At 35.9% G+C, this 16246-nt stretch overlaps 1 long non-coding RNA gene across 8 annotated transcripts in view; it reads right to left on the bottom strand.

Moving 5' to 3' along the window:
• LOC129037432 (uncharacterized) overlaps nucleotides 1-16246 on the bottom strand; it is a 437642-nt gene that overhangs the window by 405311 nt on the left and 16085 nt on the right. For 7 of the 8 annotated variants that reach the window (XR_010126416.1, XR_008502803.2, XR_010126414.1 and 4 more), the window contains exon 2: nucleotides 10410-10471. This is a non-coding gene — a long non-coding RNA (uncharacterized LOC129037432). Of the gene's footprint in view, nucleotides 1-10409; nucleotides 10472-11477; nucleotides 11681-16246 lie in introns of those variants that run through there. The other variant, XR_010126417.1, reaches the window with a different exon arrangement.

The following is a 16246-nucleotide window of genomic DNA, read 5'->3' as shown; positions in this document are numbered from 1 at the left end:
AAAGATACAGACTGGAATGTTACCAGATAAAATGATGTCATGTCTGGGATTCGCTTCAAAATAATTTGAGGTGGAAGTGGAAAGTGGAAACAACAATTATGAAACAACCTGGCCCACGAGATGATAGCTGTCGAAGGTAGGTATGGTTATACAAAATTTCATTACACTTTTCCCTCCACTTTTCTAATATATTCTGAATTTTCATAACAAAAGTTAAATACACTTAAAAGTAGACAAATACATACTAATTTGAGGTGGTGGTGAAGGACTCAGAAGTTACAGTCCATGTGTCTGAATGAAAGTAGTTTCTCAAACATGCAGATATCAGAGATTTGTAGGATTCCTTCAATGGAGAACCATGTTTTCTACACACAGAACACTGGTTTCTGAGCAAAAGTAGGCCCTCTTTCTGAAAACAGATCTGACAATACGAAAGTGGTTGGCTACTTAACTGAAGATACCAAAAGGAAAAAAAAAAAGGACACCAAAAAACTGAGTCTACAAACGTGGTTGTTGGTTCTCCTTGTTTTTTTTTTTCAAATAAGGCTCGGTTTGGGAGCAGTCTAATAGAGCATGTGACTGCTATACTTTCAACAGTATCTTTGCAAATAAATACAACCCATACAATTCAATTGTCCATCCCACTTTTCCTGTTTGTTTATTGCTCTTCGACAGCAGTTTCACCTCATGCTTTTTAATTTTTTTCATACTGAGGCAAGGAAGAGGGATCTTTAGAGATGTTAAAAAAGTTTTCTGAAGTCAAGTAATTCATTAGAAAGTATGTTTTATCCAGAATCCTATTGTTTCGCTGCAGAAGGAACACTCAGTAGCTTGTCCAAGGTTCTGCCAAAGGAAGTCTCCTCTCTCTTGCTTATCTGAATCCTATCCTTCCAAAAGAACATGCCCAGGTCCAATAAATGGAGTTCCTAAAAGGATGGATGTCTCTCATTTAAAAATATATTTCCCGGAGCCAAGATGGCCGAATAGGAACAGCTCCGGTCTACAGCTCCCAGCGCAAGCGACACAGAAGACGGGTGATTTCTGCATTTCCATCTGAGGTACTGTGTTCATCTCACTAGCGAGTGCCAGACAGTGGGCGCAGGTCAGTGGGTGAGTGCACCGTGCGCCAGCCGAAGCAGGGGCGAGGCATTGCCTCACTCGGGAAGCGCAAGGGGTCAGGGAGTTCCCTTTCCAGGGGTGACAGACAGCACCTGGAAAATCGGGCCACTCCCACCCGAATACTGTGCTTTTCCGACGGGCTTAGGAAACGGTGCCCCAGGAGAGTATAGCCCGCACCTGGCTCAGAGGGTCCTACGCCCACGGAGTCTCGCTGATTGCTAGCACAGTAGTCTGAGATCAAACAGCAAGTCGGCAGTGAGGCTGGGGGAGGGGCGCCCGCCATTGCCCAGGCTCGCTTAGGTAAACAAAGCAGCCTGGAAGCTTGAACTGGGTGGAGCCCACCACAGCTCAAGGAGGCCTGCCTGCCTCTGTAGGCTCCACCTCTGGGGGCAGGGCACAGACAAACAAAAAGACAGCAGTAACCTCTGCAGACTTAAATGTCCCTGTCTGACAGCTTTGAGGAGAGCAGTGGTTCTCCCAGCACGCAGCTGGAGATCTGAGAACGGGCTGACTGCCTCCTTAAGTGGGTCCCTGACCCCTGACCCCCGAGCAGCCTAACTGGGAGGCACCCCCCAGCAAGGGCAGACTGACACCTCACACGGCCGGCCAGGTACTCCAACAGACCTGCAGCTGAGGGTCCTGTCTATTAGAAGGAAAACTAACAGAAAGGACATCCACACCAAAAAACCCATCTGTACATCACCATCATCAAAGACCAAAAGTAGATAAAACCACAAAGATGGGGAAAAAACAGAGCAGAAAAACTGGAAACTCTAAAAAGCAGAGTACCTCTCCTCCTCCAAAGGAACGCAGTTCCTCACCAGCAACGGAACAAAGCTGGACGGAGAATGACTTTGACGAGCTGAGAGAAGAAGGCTTCAGACGATCAAATTACTCCGAGCTACGGGAGGATATTCAAACCAAAGGCAAAGAAGTTGAAAACTTTGAAAAAAATTTAGAAGAATGTATAACTAGAATAACCAATACAGAGAAGTGCTTAAAGGAGCTGATGGAGCTGAAAACCAAGGCTCGAGAACTACGTGAAGAATGCAGAAGCCTCAGGAGCCGATGCGATCAAATGGAAGAAAGGGTATCAGCCCTGGAAGATGAAATGAATGAAATGAAGCGAGAAGGGAAGTTTAGAGAAAAAAGAATAAAAAGAAACGAGCAAAGCCTCCAAGAAATGTGGGACTATGTGAAAAGACCAAATCTACGTCTGATTGGTGTACCTGAAAGTGACGGGGAGAATGGAAACAAGTTGGAAAGCACTCTGCAGGATATTATCCAGGAGAACTTCCCCAATCTAGCAAGGCAGGCCAACATTCAGATTCAGGAAATACAGAGAACGCCACAAAGATACTCCTCGAGAAGAGCAACTCCAAGACACATAATTGTCAGATTCACCAAAGTTGAAACGAAGGAAAAAATGTTAAGGGCAGCCAGAGAGAAAGGTCGGGTTACCATCAAAGGGAAGCCCATCAGACTAACAGCGGATCTCTCGGCAGAAACCCTACAAGCCAGAAGAGAGTGGGGGCCAATATTCAACATTCTTAAAGACAAGAATTTTCAACCCAGAATTTCATATCCAGCCAAACTAAGCTTCATAAGTGAAGGAGAAATAAAATACTTTACAGACAAGCAAATGCTGAGAGATTTTGTCACCACCAGGCCTGCCCTAAAAGAGCTCCTGAAGGAAGTGCTAAACATGGAAAGGCACAACCGGTACCAGCCACTGCAAAATCATACCGAAATGTAAAGACCATCGAGACCAGGAAGAGACTGCATCAACTAACGAGCAAAATAACCAGCTAACATCATAATGACAGGATCAGATTCACACATAACAATATTAAGTTTAAATGTAAATGGACTAAATGCTCCAATTAAAAGACACAGACTGGCAAATTGGATAAAGACTCAAGACCCATCAGTGTGCTGTATTCAGGAAACCCATCTCACGTGCAGAGACACACATAGGCTCAGAATAAAAGGATGGAGGAAGATCTACCAAGCAAATGGAAAACAAAAAAAGGCAGAGGTTGCAATCCTAGTCTCTGATAAAACAGACTTTAAACCAACAAAGATCAAAAGAGACAAAGAAGGCCATTACATAATGGTAAAGGGATTAATTCAACAAGAAGAGCTAACTATCCTAAATATATATGCACCCAATACAGGAGCACCCAGATTCATAAAGCAAGTCCTGAGTGACCTACAAAGAGACTTAGACTCCCACACATTAATAATGGGAGACTTTAACACCCCACTGTCAACATTAGACAGATCAACGAGACAGAAAATCAACAAGGATACCCAGGAATTGAACTCAGCTCTGCACCAAGCGGACCTAATATACATCTACAGAACTCTCCACCCCAAATCAACAAAATGTACATTCTTCTTAGCACCACATCACACTTATTCCAAAATTGACCACATAGTTGGAAGTAAAGCACTCCTCAGCAAATGTAAAAGAACAGAAATTATAACAAACTATCTCTCAGATCACAGTGCAATCAAGCTAGAACTCAGGATTAAGAATCTCACTCAAAACCGCTCAACTACATGGAAACTGAACAACCTGCTCCTGAATGACTACTGGGTACACAACGAAATGAAGGCAGAAATAAAGATGTTCTTTGAAATCAACGAGAACCAAGACACAATATACCAGAATCTCTGGGATGCATTCAAAGCAGTGTGTAGAGGGAAATTTATAGCACTAAATGCCCACAAGAGAAAGCAGGAAAGATCCAAAATTGACACCCTAACATCACAATTAAAAGAACTAGAAAAGCAAGAGCAAACACATTCAAAAGCTAGCAGAAGGCAAGAAATAACTAAAATCAGAGCAGAACTGAAGGAAATAGAGACACAAAAAACCCTTCAAAAAATCAATGAATCCAGGAGCTGGTTTTTTGAAAGGATCAACAAAATTGATAGACCGCTAGCAAGATTAATAAAGAAAAAAAGAGAGAAGAATCAAATAGATGCAATAAAAAATGATAAAGGGGATATCACCACCGATCCCACAGAAATACAAACTACCATCAGAGAATATTACAAACACCTCTATGCAAATAAACTAGAAAATCTAGAAGAAATGGATAAATTCCTCAACACATACACCCTCCCAAGACTAAACCAGGAAGAAGTTGAATCTCTGAATAGACCAATAACAGGAGCTGAAATTGTGGCAATAATCAATAGCTTACCAACCAAAAAAAGTCCAGGACCAGATGGGTTCACAGCCGAATTCTACCAGAGGTACAAGAGGAGCTGGTACCATTCCTTCTGAAACTATTCCAATCAATAGAAAAAGAGGGAATCCTCCCTAACTAATTTTATGAGGCCAGCATCATCCTGATACCAAAGCCTGGCAGAGACACAACCAAAAAAGAGAATTTTAGACCAATATCCTTGATGAACATTGATGCAAAAATCCTCAATAAAATACTGGCAAACAGAATCCAGCAGCACATCAAAAAGCTTATCCACCATGATCAAGTGGGCTTCATCCCTGGGATGCAAGGCGGGTTCAATATACGCAAATCAATAAATGTAATCCAGCATATAAACAGAACCAAAGACAAAAACCACATGATTATCTCAATAGATGCAGAAAAGGCCTTTGACAAAATTCAACAACGCTTCATGCTAAAAACTCTCAATAAATTAGGTATTGATGGGACGTATCTCAAAATAATAAGAGCTATTTATGACAAAGCCACAGCCAATATCATACTGAAAGGGCAAAAACTGGAAGCATTCCCTTTGAAAACTGGCACAAGACAGGGATGCCCTCTCTCACCACTCCTATTCAACATAGTGTTGGAAGTTCTGGCCAGGGCAATTAGGCAAGAGAAGGAAATCAAGGGTATTCAATTAGGAAAAGAGGAAGTCAAATTGTCCCTGTTTGCAGATGACATGATAGTATATCTAGAAAACCCCATTGTCTCAGCCCAAAATCTCCTTAAGCTGATAAGCAACTTCAGCAAAGTCTCAGGATACAAAATCAATGTATAAAAATCACAAGCATTCTTATACATCAATAACAGACAAACAGATAGCCAAATCATGAGTGAACTCCCATTCACAATTGCTTCAAAGAGAATAAAATACCTAGGAATCCAACTTACAAGGGATGTGAAGGACCTCTTCAAGGAGAACTACAAACCACTGCTCAAGGAAATAAAAGAGGATACAAACAAATGGAAGAACATTCCATGCTCATGGGTAGGAAGAATCAATATCATGAAAATGGCCATCCTTCCCAAGGTAATTTACAGATTCAATGCCATCCCCATCAAGTTACCAATGACTTTCTTCACAGAATTGGAAAAAACTACTTTAAAGTTCATATGAAACCAAAAAAGAGCCCGCATCGCCAAGTCAATCCTAAGCCAAAAGAACAAAGCTGGAGGCATCACACTACCTGACTTCAAACTATAGTACAAGGCTACAGTAACCAAAACAGCATGGTACTGGTACCAAAACAGAGATATAGATCAATGGAACAGAACAGAGCCCTCAGAAATACCGCCACATATCTACAACTATCTGATCTTTGACAAACCTGAGAAAAACAAGAAATGGGGAAAGGATTCCCTATGTAATAAATGGTGCTGGGAAAACTGGCTAGCCATATGTAGAAAGCTGAAACTGGATCCCTTCCTTACACCTTATACAAAAATCAATTCAAGATGGATTAAAGACTTAAATGTTAGACCTAAAACCATAAAAACCCTAGAAGAAAACCTAGGCATTACCATTCAGGACATAGGCATGGGCAAGGGCTTCATGTCTAAAACACCAAAAGCAATGGCAACAAAAGCCAAAATTGACAAATGGGATCTAATTAAACTCAAGAGCTTCTGCACAGCAAAGGAAACTACCATCAGAGTGAACACGCAACCTACAAAATGGGAGAAAATTTTCACAACCTACTCATGTGACAAAGGGCTAATATCCAGAATCTACAATGAACTCAAACAAATTTACAAGAAAAAAACAAACAACCCCATCAAAAAGTGGGCAAAGGACATGAACAGACACTTCTCAAAAGAAGACATTTATGCAGCCAAAAAACACATGAAAAAATGCTCACCATCACTGGCCATCGGAGAAATGCAAATCAAAACCACAATGAGATACCATCTCACACCAGTTAGAATGGCAATCATTAAAAAGTCAGGAAACAACAGGTGCTGGAGAGGATGTGGAGAAATAGGAGCACTTTTACACTGTTGGTGGGACTGTAAACTAGTTCAACCCTTGTGGAAGTCAGTGTGGCGATTCCTTAGGGATCTAGAACTAGAAATTCCATTTGACCCAGCCATCCCATTACTGGGTATATACCCAAAGGACTATAAATCATGCTGCTATAAAGACACATGCACACGTATGTTTATTGCGGCATTATTCACAATAGCAAAGACTTGGAACCAACCCAAATGTCCAACAATGATAGACTGGATTAAGAAAATGTGGCACATATACACCATGGAATACTATGCAGCCATAAAAAATGATGAGTTCATGTCCTTTGTAGGGACATGGATGAAATTGGAAATCATCATTCTCACTAAACTATCGCAAGAACAAAAAACCAAACACCGCATATTCTCACTCATAGGTGGGAATTGAACAATGAGAACACGTGGACACAGGAAGGGGAACATCACACTTTGGGGACTGTTGTGGGGTGGGGGGAGGGGGGAGGGATAGCATTGGGAGATATACCTAATGCTAGATGACGAGTTGGTGGGTGCAGCGCACCAGCATGGCACATGTATACCTATGTAACTTACCTGCACGTTGTGCACATGTACCATAGAGCCTAAAGTATAATAGTAATAATAATAATATTAATAAAAAAAAAAAAAAAAACACTCAGAGGATGGGCCCATGAAAAACAGAAGCAATCTACCTCTGCAAAAAACCCCAGAGCTACTGTTTTTCTCTCATGTGCCTAACGATCCCAAATAAACAACTGTAAAATTCATTTGAAATTACAAGATCCCAAATAAACAACTGTAAAATTAATTTCAAAAAATAAATAAATAAATAAATAAAATAAAATAAAAATATATTTCCCAGAGTCTCTAGGTTCAATGTCCTACAAATAATCAGCATTGAAGATATGAATTTACTAATTTTTAAAATCTATACAAATTTAAAATTTTTAATATTATTTTATAGGCAATTATCCTATCTATAATATTACTATCTAGCATTATTATAAAAGTATCATCAGAAATCCTAATGATCATTTCCACTAAACGCCTGAAAAAGTCATGGGAGATTTAAACTCTGATGTGTGCTTTGAAAGCAGAATCAGCTTTTGGAGAAACAAGGCTAGGGAGCACTTTTTGAAGCCGATTACATTTTTGGAATTATTTGCCAAGTTGTATTGCCAAGTTGCATTGCAGAACTTGTAAGAAAACTTTTTCTTTTTTTATTTTTATTTTATTTATTTATTTTTTTATTTTTTGAGATGGAGTTTCACTCTTGTTGCCCAGGCTGGAGCGCAATGGTGTGGTCCCAGCTCACTGGAACCTCCACCTCCCGGGTTCAAGCGATTCTCTTGCCTCAGCCTCCCAAGTAGCTAGGATTACAGGCGCCTGCCACCACACCCGGCTAATTTTGTATTTTTAGTAGAGACAGGGTTTCATCATGTTGGTCAGGCTGGTCTTGAACTCCTGACCTCAGATGATCCACTCACCTTGGCCTCCCAAAGTTCTGGGATTACAGTCATGAGCCATGACACCCAGCCAATTATAACTAAACTTTTAAAAATATTTGTCCCCATAGTTAGAATTTTCATTAGTGTATTTATCTTTTTCATGTAGTCTTATTTACAAAGGCCACTTTAAAAGTTGCTGTCCCAGGCTTATAAAGTAATTTTACAATGTCTTCCTATCGACCATATGAAAAGCATTCATCTCTGAGAAAGTATCATAAAGAAATTCTACTGTAATAATTCAAATATTAAAGTAAACATAAAAAATTATATTGTATGACAGAATACCAAAAGAAATGGAAAATCTCTGCAAGAGGGTATTTAATTTCTGATGAAAACAAAATAGTACTCTTTACAATTTGTCCTATCACATGACAGTATTTCTCAAAATCCTGCTAAATTAATGTTGGAGCACACTTCTTCAGGAATTAATGATTTCCGTTATGGTCCATGGTGGTTGATACAGACAAGAAATAACTGATAGTGATATCAAATCTATACATATTTGACTCTCCCCACATTTCTAAGTGATCTAGACCAGAGCTAGGTTGTTTATATGGTAGCCACTAGTTTCATGTGGGCTATTTATATTTAAATTAATTAAATGTAAATAAAATTCAAAATTAAGTTTCTCTGTTGCACTAGCCATGTTTCAAGTACTCAATAGCCACATATGGCTACTGAGTACCATATTGAACGGTGCAGCTATGGAACATGTCCATTATCACAGAAAGTTCTACTAAACAAAGTTGGTCTACATTAGAGAGGCTACTACTGATGAATGGAAAATCTCAAATATATACATAAATGTGTGTGTGTATATATATATACACATTTATTTCTATAGCAATTTTCCTTTTGTTATAGGAGGTTTCATTAAATATGTCAAATTTAAATTTGTTTTCCGGAAAAATTTATATTTTAATGTAAACAGTTAAAATTTTGCCATGAGCATTGTACTATAGATTTTCATTTCCCTTGTATTACAAAGAGAATGAATTTCAAAATATTCCATTTCTCAAGATAGTGAATTATAACATTACTTGGTCTTCCCCTTCAATTAGCATTTTCTTTCTTTATAAACATCTATTCTGAGCCCTCTCGGCTTCCAACTTTACTCAGCAAAAGCCCACTTTTATTATGCAGCAAGGAAATCCCACTTCTGGCCTCAAACTCCACTTTGAGTGGAGCTTGGTAGCACTTCCACACTTGTGAAGTTTGTGAGTTACATAAAAAATTAAATTCCTAGCCAGGTCTTCCTATTGGGTGAGGAGGCCCTTCCAAAGTTCCAGCGAATTCCTTAGTCTGACACAACTTTTCTCAATTCAGAAATATGCGTTTGGTAACATATATTAAAAGCCAGAAATATGAAAATGCATAAACAATAGAATTGGACATAATTATGTGATAAAGTGAAATGCTCCTGCAGTTAGTTATTGAACATGAAGGACCTCTCTAATTCTTCAGAGAAACTGTGAGATAATCTCTACCACTTATGCTTAGCAAGGAGCCATGCTGCAGAAGAAAAGCAGAGGAAAAGTAGAAATACACACGAGTGACAAAAGCAAAAAAATACATATATGAAAAACTCTGAAACCACCCTCGATGAAAAGTAATATGTCTGTATTTAAAGAGTAGGTAAATCATATAGTGAATTTAGAAGGTAAAAAACGAGGTCTATAATTACATGAGTATATAGAAAATGTTAAGTATTTTCGTGAAAAGGTATATAAACAATAATGAATAATCATTTCATATTGAAAATAATTTAATTTTGAAAGGAGATAGTACAGATACAAAAAAAAAAGTCGAAGTAAGGAAATAGCAGAAATTTCAAATATTTCAGGAATGTCTTTCTCCAGAGTAGCATGTTGTTTAGAAACTAAATTTCCACAGTAGATTTCATAGCTCCTGAACATGAATTAAAACCTTGATATTAGCTGCAGAAATGTACATTAGTTTGTGGGGAGGGGAGAAAGAAAATAATTTGCCAACCTCCCAACCATTTCCCCAACAGATTTTTGCATCTTGGTCATTACACTTACTTTCAAGATTCTTTTCTTGGTTTAAACATGTAATCTTGTCTCTTTGCTCACTTGCTCACTCTTCAAGCAAGCCTACAGCCGAATAAATTGCCATACATGTTTACCAATAAACCATTATTTTCCAAGGAATTTTTTCTTAATTTTTAAAATTTAACAAGCTTAACTACAGTTAAGAAAGTACTCCCGGCACAAGGACTCTGAAACATTGTTTGGGTCTTGGAAAAGTTTGAAACTTCCAATTCATTAGGACTTTGAGTAGCTATTTTGTACCTAAGAATGAGAATTGATGGAGAGAGTGGGACTAAGCACATAATTTTATGAAATATGATGAAAACATGAGAGTTTTGTTATGACGCACATAACAATAAAGAACCTGTTTCTTTTTAGCAGGCTCCTAAAAAGCACCTCCCTTATAATTATTAAATAAAAACACTCACTTATTCAGTACTCAGCTAGCTTTTAAGATCTGAATAACAGAAGTACACAGTGAGAGAGGTACTTACATGGTTTCCTTGGATACTGGATGATGCCATTCAGGTCTATGTTTTTATCTTAAAGTGGTGCCCTGTGGAGAAACGAGGCTTGGTGAGTGGCTGTTTATACATAGTAAGTAAATAGGAACTTTGTTTATTTTACAAAGCATTTTTTATTTTGACCCAGCTTTCCTTTTCCCATCACACCCAACTGCTGTAAACAGCAACAATATGGTAGAACAGGTACTCTGTACAACTCTTTTTAACTCCACTTAAGAAATCATAATTATTAAGGCAGAAGCTCAGAATGCTTTGGCTAAGGATGTTACTCCTTGGGCTGCTTTATATATCTTGACTATTTTATTTATGTCAGACATATTAATGAATATTGCCTGCCTCTCTATTTTCCTCAAAAGGAATATTTCTCAAACCACTAATAAAGAAATTAGTCTAAAACATTCACGTAAATGATAAATGTCCTTACCTTAACCAAAAGATAAGAGAACTCAAGCTTTAGCCAGTTTCTAAACATGCAGGGTTTCCATAGACCTTAGCTGCCATTTTACACGTTCCAGTGGCATCCTAGATTCCCAATAGTTTTAGTGCTATGAGCATACAATTTTGACATTCAGTCCCTCAGAACTACACACATTCTAATTTTGGTAGTATGAATAATCCCTCCTATGTGATAAGTTATTTAACCTTCTAATATTTCTTAGAATCGAAAAGAACAAATGAGCTGCAGCAAAGAATGGCAAATAACTTTTATGCTTAACACAATTTAATAACCTGAAATGAAGTAAGTATGTGCTATGTTTCCATTAAAAAGTTTCCAGCCACAATTAATTGAACGAAAACTTGTCTTGTTCCAAGATTATTCTTGGAAATGTAATTTTAAAATCTGCTTGAAATGAGGAAACTTACTTTTTTATACCATATGAAAGCAATTTCATTTTTTAGGAATGATTTTTGGATAGACTTCCGATTGGATATTTTCCATTGGAACTAGCAGCATAGGGGGTCGGGAGGGGGGGAGGGGAGGGAAGCAATTCTGTGTTCTTTTGCCAGCACTGACAAAGGTCTGGTTGTCAGTGATACCTTTACAGCTAAATTTACTCCAGAGTGACAGAAACAGGTGCACCTCGGCCTGCCAGACACTTGTGCAGAGAGATCACGCATCTCACGGCTTGACGATCAAGGGGGCAAAGCCTCGGTCTTCATAGAAAAGGAGAGGAGGCAAACGCAGCCCAAACTGGGGGGTTTCTCTTCAAAGCCAGCTGGTCTGGCTTTATTCTGCAGGAATTTTTTTACCTGTCAGGGTTTGGACAACAAAGCCCTCAGCAGGTGCTGACGGGTACAACTTCCTGGAGAAGCAGAAAGGCACTGGTGAGTTTCAATTGCCAAAATATATTTTTTAATCTCTAAAAGTTAATTTTGTTGTCTTGAAAGAGGCACCACTGAGGTGCCTGTGTTCACAAAGTTGATGAGACCATTGGAATCAGAGCCAACTCACTCAACAGTGGGTTTGCCTTGTGTGAAAGTAAAGCTGTTAGCATATAACAATTTTTCAGTTTTTTTTTTAGGTTTAAAAAAAGATTCTATTTTTAAATATTGGTCTCTTTCATTACTGTTTTCAATATTTGGAAGATGAAGAGTTAATTACATTTATAATATTACATGATTTCACACACATTTTAGTCTTTTTATCTAATTCTGTCATAATCTTTTCTGAATAAAAAGTTATTTTCTAATAAATCTCCCAAATAAAAAGGTGTAATGGTACACACTGTTTTCAAAAATTACATGTACTGGGTTTTTTAAAATGTGTGCACGCTACAAGAACACGATTAGAGAGAACATGCAATTAACTTTATTTTAATACATTTTTAAAACATATATTGCATGTATAATTAAATAATTTAAAATATATTGCATGTTTAATAATTAAAGTAAATTGTATTATAGTAAATATTATTTAATAATTAAAAGTGGCAATATTTTCTCATTACTTTACAAAGAGTGTCTTTTGAGAAAAATCTTTGAAATTAACAACCAAGACAGTATTAAAGCATGTTTTTACATCACTGATTTCCAAAATTAGTATATTTATGTATTTTTTATTTTTATTTTGTGAATTCAAAAGTTTAGGCAAAAATATTTTTTTCAGAATAGGATTTTAATTAATGCAAAACATGAAAAAATGAGACCACATGTTAGGACATATTTTTAAAAAGTGATTCTATTTCAGGGATTCATTCTTTTAACTATGCTTCACAGCATTTCTCTACAAATTGTTGTATTATAGTAAATTGAAAACATTTCTTTAAGCAAGTAAGCAGCTCAAAGCTAGAGCCTATACATAGTAAACATATGAAACCATTTTAATAACCAAATTCCATATTCACAAGCAACATGGGCTAATGAATTTAAAAGAAACAACAGTATACATTGATGAAGAATGCTATAAATTATTATGGATAAAATCAATTTTCTGGGCTGTGGGGGGTAGATTTGGTGCTTAAGAAAGAAAAGACTCCTACCAATATAATTACTAATACTATGAGGCAATTGTTTTATTCTGATGATCCCATAAATAACTTTCAATCTACATCCTTAACACGATTGTATAGTGGAAAAAAAATAAGGTCTGACTTTTTTAATGACCACTGTACCTGAAATAATTTTTAAATCAGTGATGACATGGATATGCCACAAATGTATAACTAACATACTCTTTTAAACTGTAGTAATTACTGTTGAAAATTATGAAATATTTGTGGTTTAAAAAATTATCAGAAATACTCCACCCAAACAAAATATCTAATATTTTAAAAACATAACGTTACCCACAAACATTTTAATGAACCCATATTTTAAAACATTAAAACCCAAATAAACTCTTTATTATAAATTGTTACATATATATTTCAAATGATTAAAACATTTAAAAATATATATGTATTTATTGCGATTTCAAGCTGCTACTTTCATATATATTTTGTCATGCTTCGTTATGTTTCATTATATTGATTCAGACACCTGAGTAACTACAGTCGCTAAATTTTTAGAATAACTCCATTAGTCTCTTAAAGAATTAGTATGTATTTCATGCACTTGAAAATTTTACTTTTATTTTTCTAGTCTGTTAAATACTATATTCCTAAACAATCACAATATTTACTTTTAAAGATGATAGTTACTGTGAAACTGAACAACATGTGTTCTTATGTCAACTTCAGAATTATATTTGTTAAGTTTTCACATGCATTACCATTGGCTATAATTATTACATTGTCATTAAGTATAAGCAAACCAAAAGCTTCTGCCAAACTATTGTTTATGACTCTGTCAATTATTTAAGTATAAATGAACCTATTGGAAATAATGTTAGATATAGCTCAAATATTTCAAAATAACTAAAATTTATCATTTTAGCTGTGCCTGAATTGTAGACTTAATCTAAAATCCCATTTTTTTAATTTTCATTATGAGAAGCTGTAAATTCTTGTCCACCATGCAGCTATGTTTGTCCTTTCTAATAAATCTTCAACATTGTGTCACAAAAAAACCTATGTCAACTCCCTCAATGTATGGGAATGGTTTATTTTAATAAAATATTGGAGTTTAAAGTAGCATTGATTTACACCTGCTCTAAATATTTAACATTAAAACATATGCATTTTAAACATTATTTGCAAGATATCTTCCTATCTTACAGACAGCTTATTTACAGTGGAGAATAATTGTTTTCCTGTTTCAGAAAGACACTTGGAAAAACATGTTATTTAACTTTATATATTAATAGGGAAAATCTTGATTCTCCCAGTAGTTAACTTCAATTAATTATATTTTAAATATCAGCCTATTTAATTTCAGTGCAACAAAATTTCCAGCTAAAAGGGTTTACTTGTAAGTATTTAAAGCAACAAAAATATTTTGGCAGCTTTATATGTATCTCCTCATTGACCAGCCACCTGACTGACAGCTGTCAACTGTCCATGTGCCAAATGTAACCCAGTAAAGATAAAAATTACATATTACTCATCCCTGTTGATAATACCTGGTGCCAGTAGGTTTTCAAATAGGAATAACTAGACTATAGATAAAAAACAAGTAAGTGGGGAATCATTTCTACGGCCTACCATTCCTCCTTTGTCATTAACTCATTTCCCTTTCTTTTTCTTATTGATCCCTTTTCCCTTGCTGTCCATATCTACAGAATTATTTTCCTTGAAGGAACTTTCAGAGTATGTTACAAGTCTGTGTCCCTGAAAATACTGGGCAGCCAGGTAATGATGCCCACACATTTCTTTTAGTCATATTTTCTTTTGAGCCTGTAAACTATTTCAGAGTTATGGGAAGAAAGCTTTAAAGCTTTCAGCTTCTCATTTTCAAAGAAAATAAAATCAAAGAACAAAAATGAAATTTACCAAAGGTCACCAAGGTGGTAACCTTTATGTAGATATAGACTTGGGTCTGTTTCCCAACTTAATATCCAGTGATTTTTTTTCTAATTAGACTTTAAACATGTTGACTAGTAAACTATAAGTAACAATGATCACATGGAAAATTAATGTGAATTATATTCCTTTGAAGAACCCTTTTCAGTCACCAAACTTATTACCTTGTTAGAGAAATACATATTTTTATCACAGCATATTAAAATGTAGTTCTAAAAAATATAAAGACTATAAAGGTACTAAAACATCTATGGTACAAAAGTTTTTTATTTGTCTTACCACTTAAATGGATTTCCAAACTGGAAATATTTATGAATGTATATGAAATAGCAGAAATAAAAAAATAATCAAATGTAATACATATATTTAGAAGATAAATGTAGAAATCAAAAATATAGGTTGGAATATAGGGCTTTTTAAGATTGGGAGTAACTAAAAATACAAAATATACTAACACATAAGCATATGTATATATCAAGTGCATAATACATTATATAGTTCATATAACTGACTTAACAACTGACTAGCTTGTGTGTGTGTATATATAACTATCTTATTTCAAAATTATTAATTATATTAGTAAATATGGTATATTTATATAATTTGTTGATAATATTTGTGCAATATATTGATCCGGTCAAGGTCATGAAAATATTAATATTCAAGCCAAATATTTGTTTTCTGGATCTCCAGAAAAGAAACTGTTTAGTTGAAATCTACCACATTCTGAATTTATAAGAATTTACCTTAGTCCTGGGCTTTGGAGCAGTACTTGCTTATAGGAAGTGTTAGCTTTAAAACCCAGACATGTAAATTAATAAGAAAAAGAGAAGGGGTAAAGCTTAAAATATTGAGAAAAAATATGGAAGGAAATTGTGGCTAGGGTTCCCCTGCAAGGGATTGATCTAAAATAATCGACATTTTTATGACTAACAACACCATTTAGCAACTAAATTGTATATCTAAATTTGAAAATATATTTGCTTATTCCATTACATTTAGTCCAAATCAACATTAGTCATTAATCAACAAACCATTTAACAATATGTAATAACAGTATGCAAATCAATTGCAAGCAAAATAGTAAATAGCATCCATTTCTAGCAATTTGAAAGATAGGAGTGTCAAAGTAAAATGTGCAAAATCACAAGACTTTCAAGCAAGTTTAATCATTGCCCTACATCCCAAAGGGGTTTTAGTGAAAATAAGTGACTTGTCCCTTATCTGCTTTTGAAGAATCATAAAGGCTTCCTCATTAGAGTTAAAGAGTGTTCTTCAAAGAGCACCAGAGCAGAAGTAGGAAGATTTGAGTTAGACTCTCTGTTTCACTGCAAAGTCATTTTGTGACTGGAAACAAGTCACTTAACCTCTGTGAGGCTAATGAATGGATGGGCCTTTTTGGCCATT

This window comes from Pongo pygmaeus, chromosome 4 (genome assembly GCF_028885625.2).
Source record: "Pongo pygmaeus isolate AG05252 chromosome 4, NHGRI_mPonPyg2-v2.0_pri, whole genome shotgun sequence".
NCBI classification, from domain to species: Eukaryota; Metazoa; Chordata; class Mammalia; order Primates; family Hominidae; genus Pongo; species Pongo pygmaeus.
This window is presented reverse-complemented; position numbering and strand designations above follow the sequence as displayed.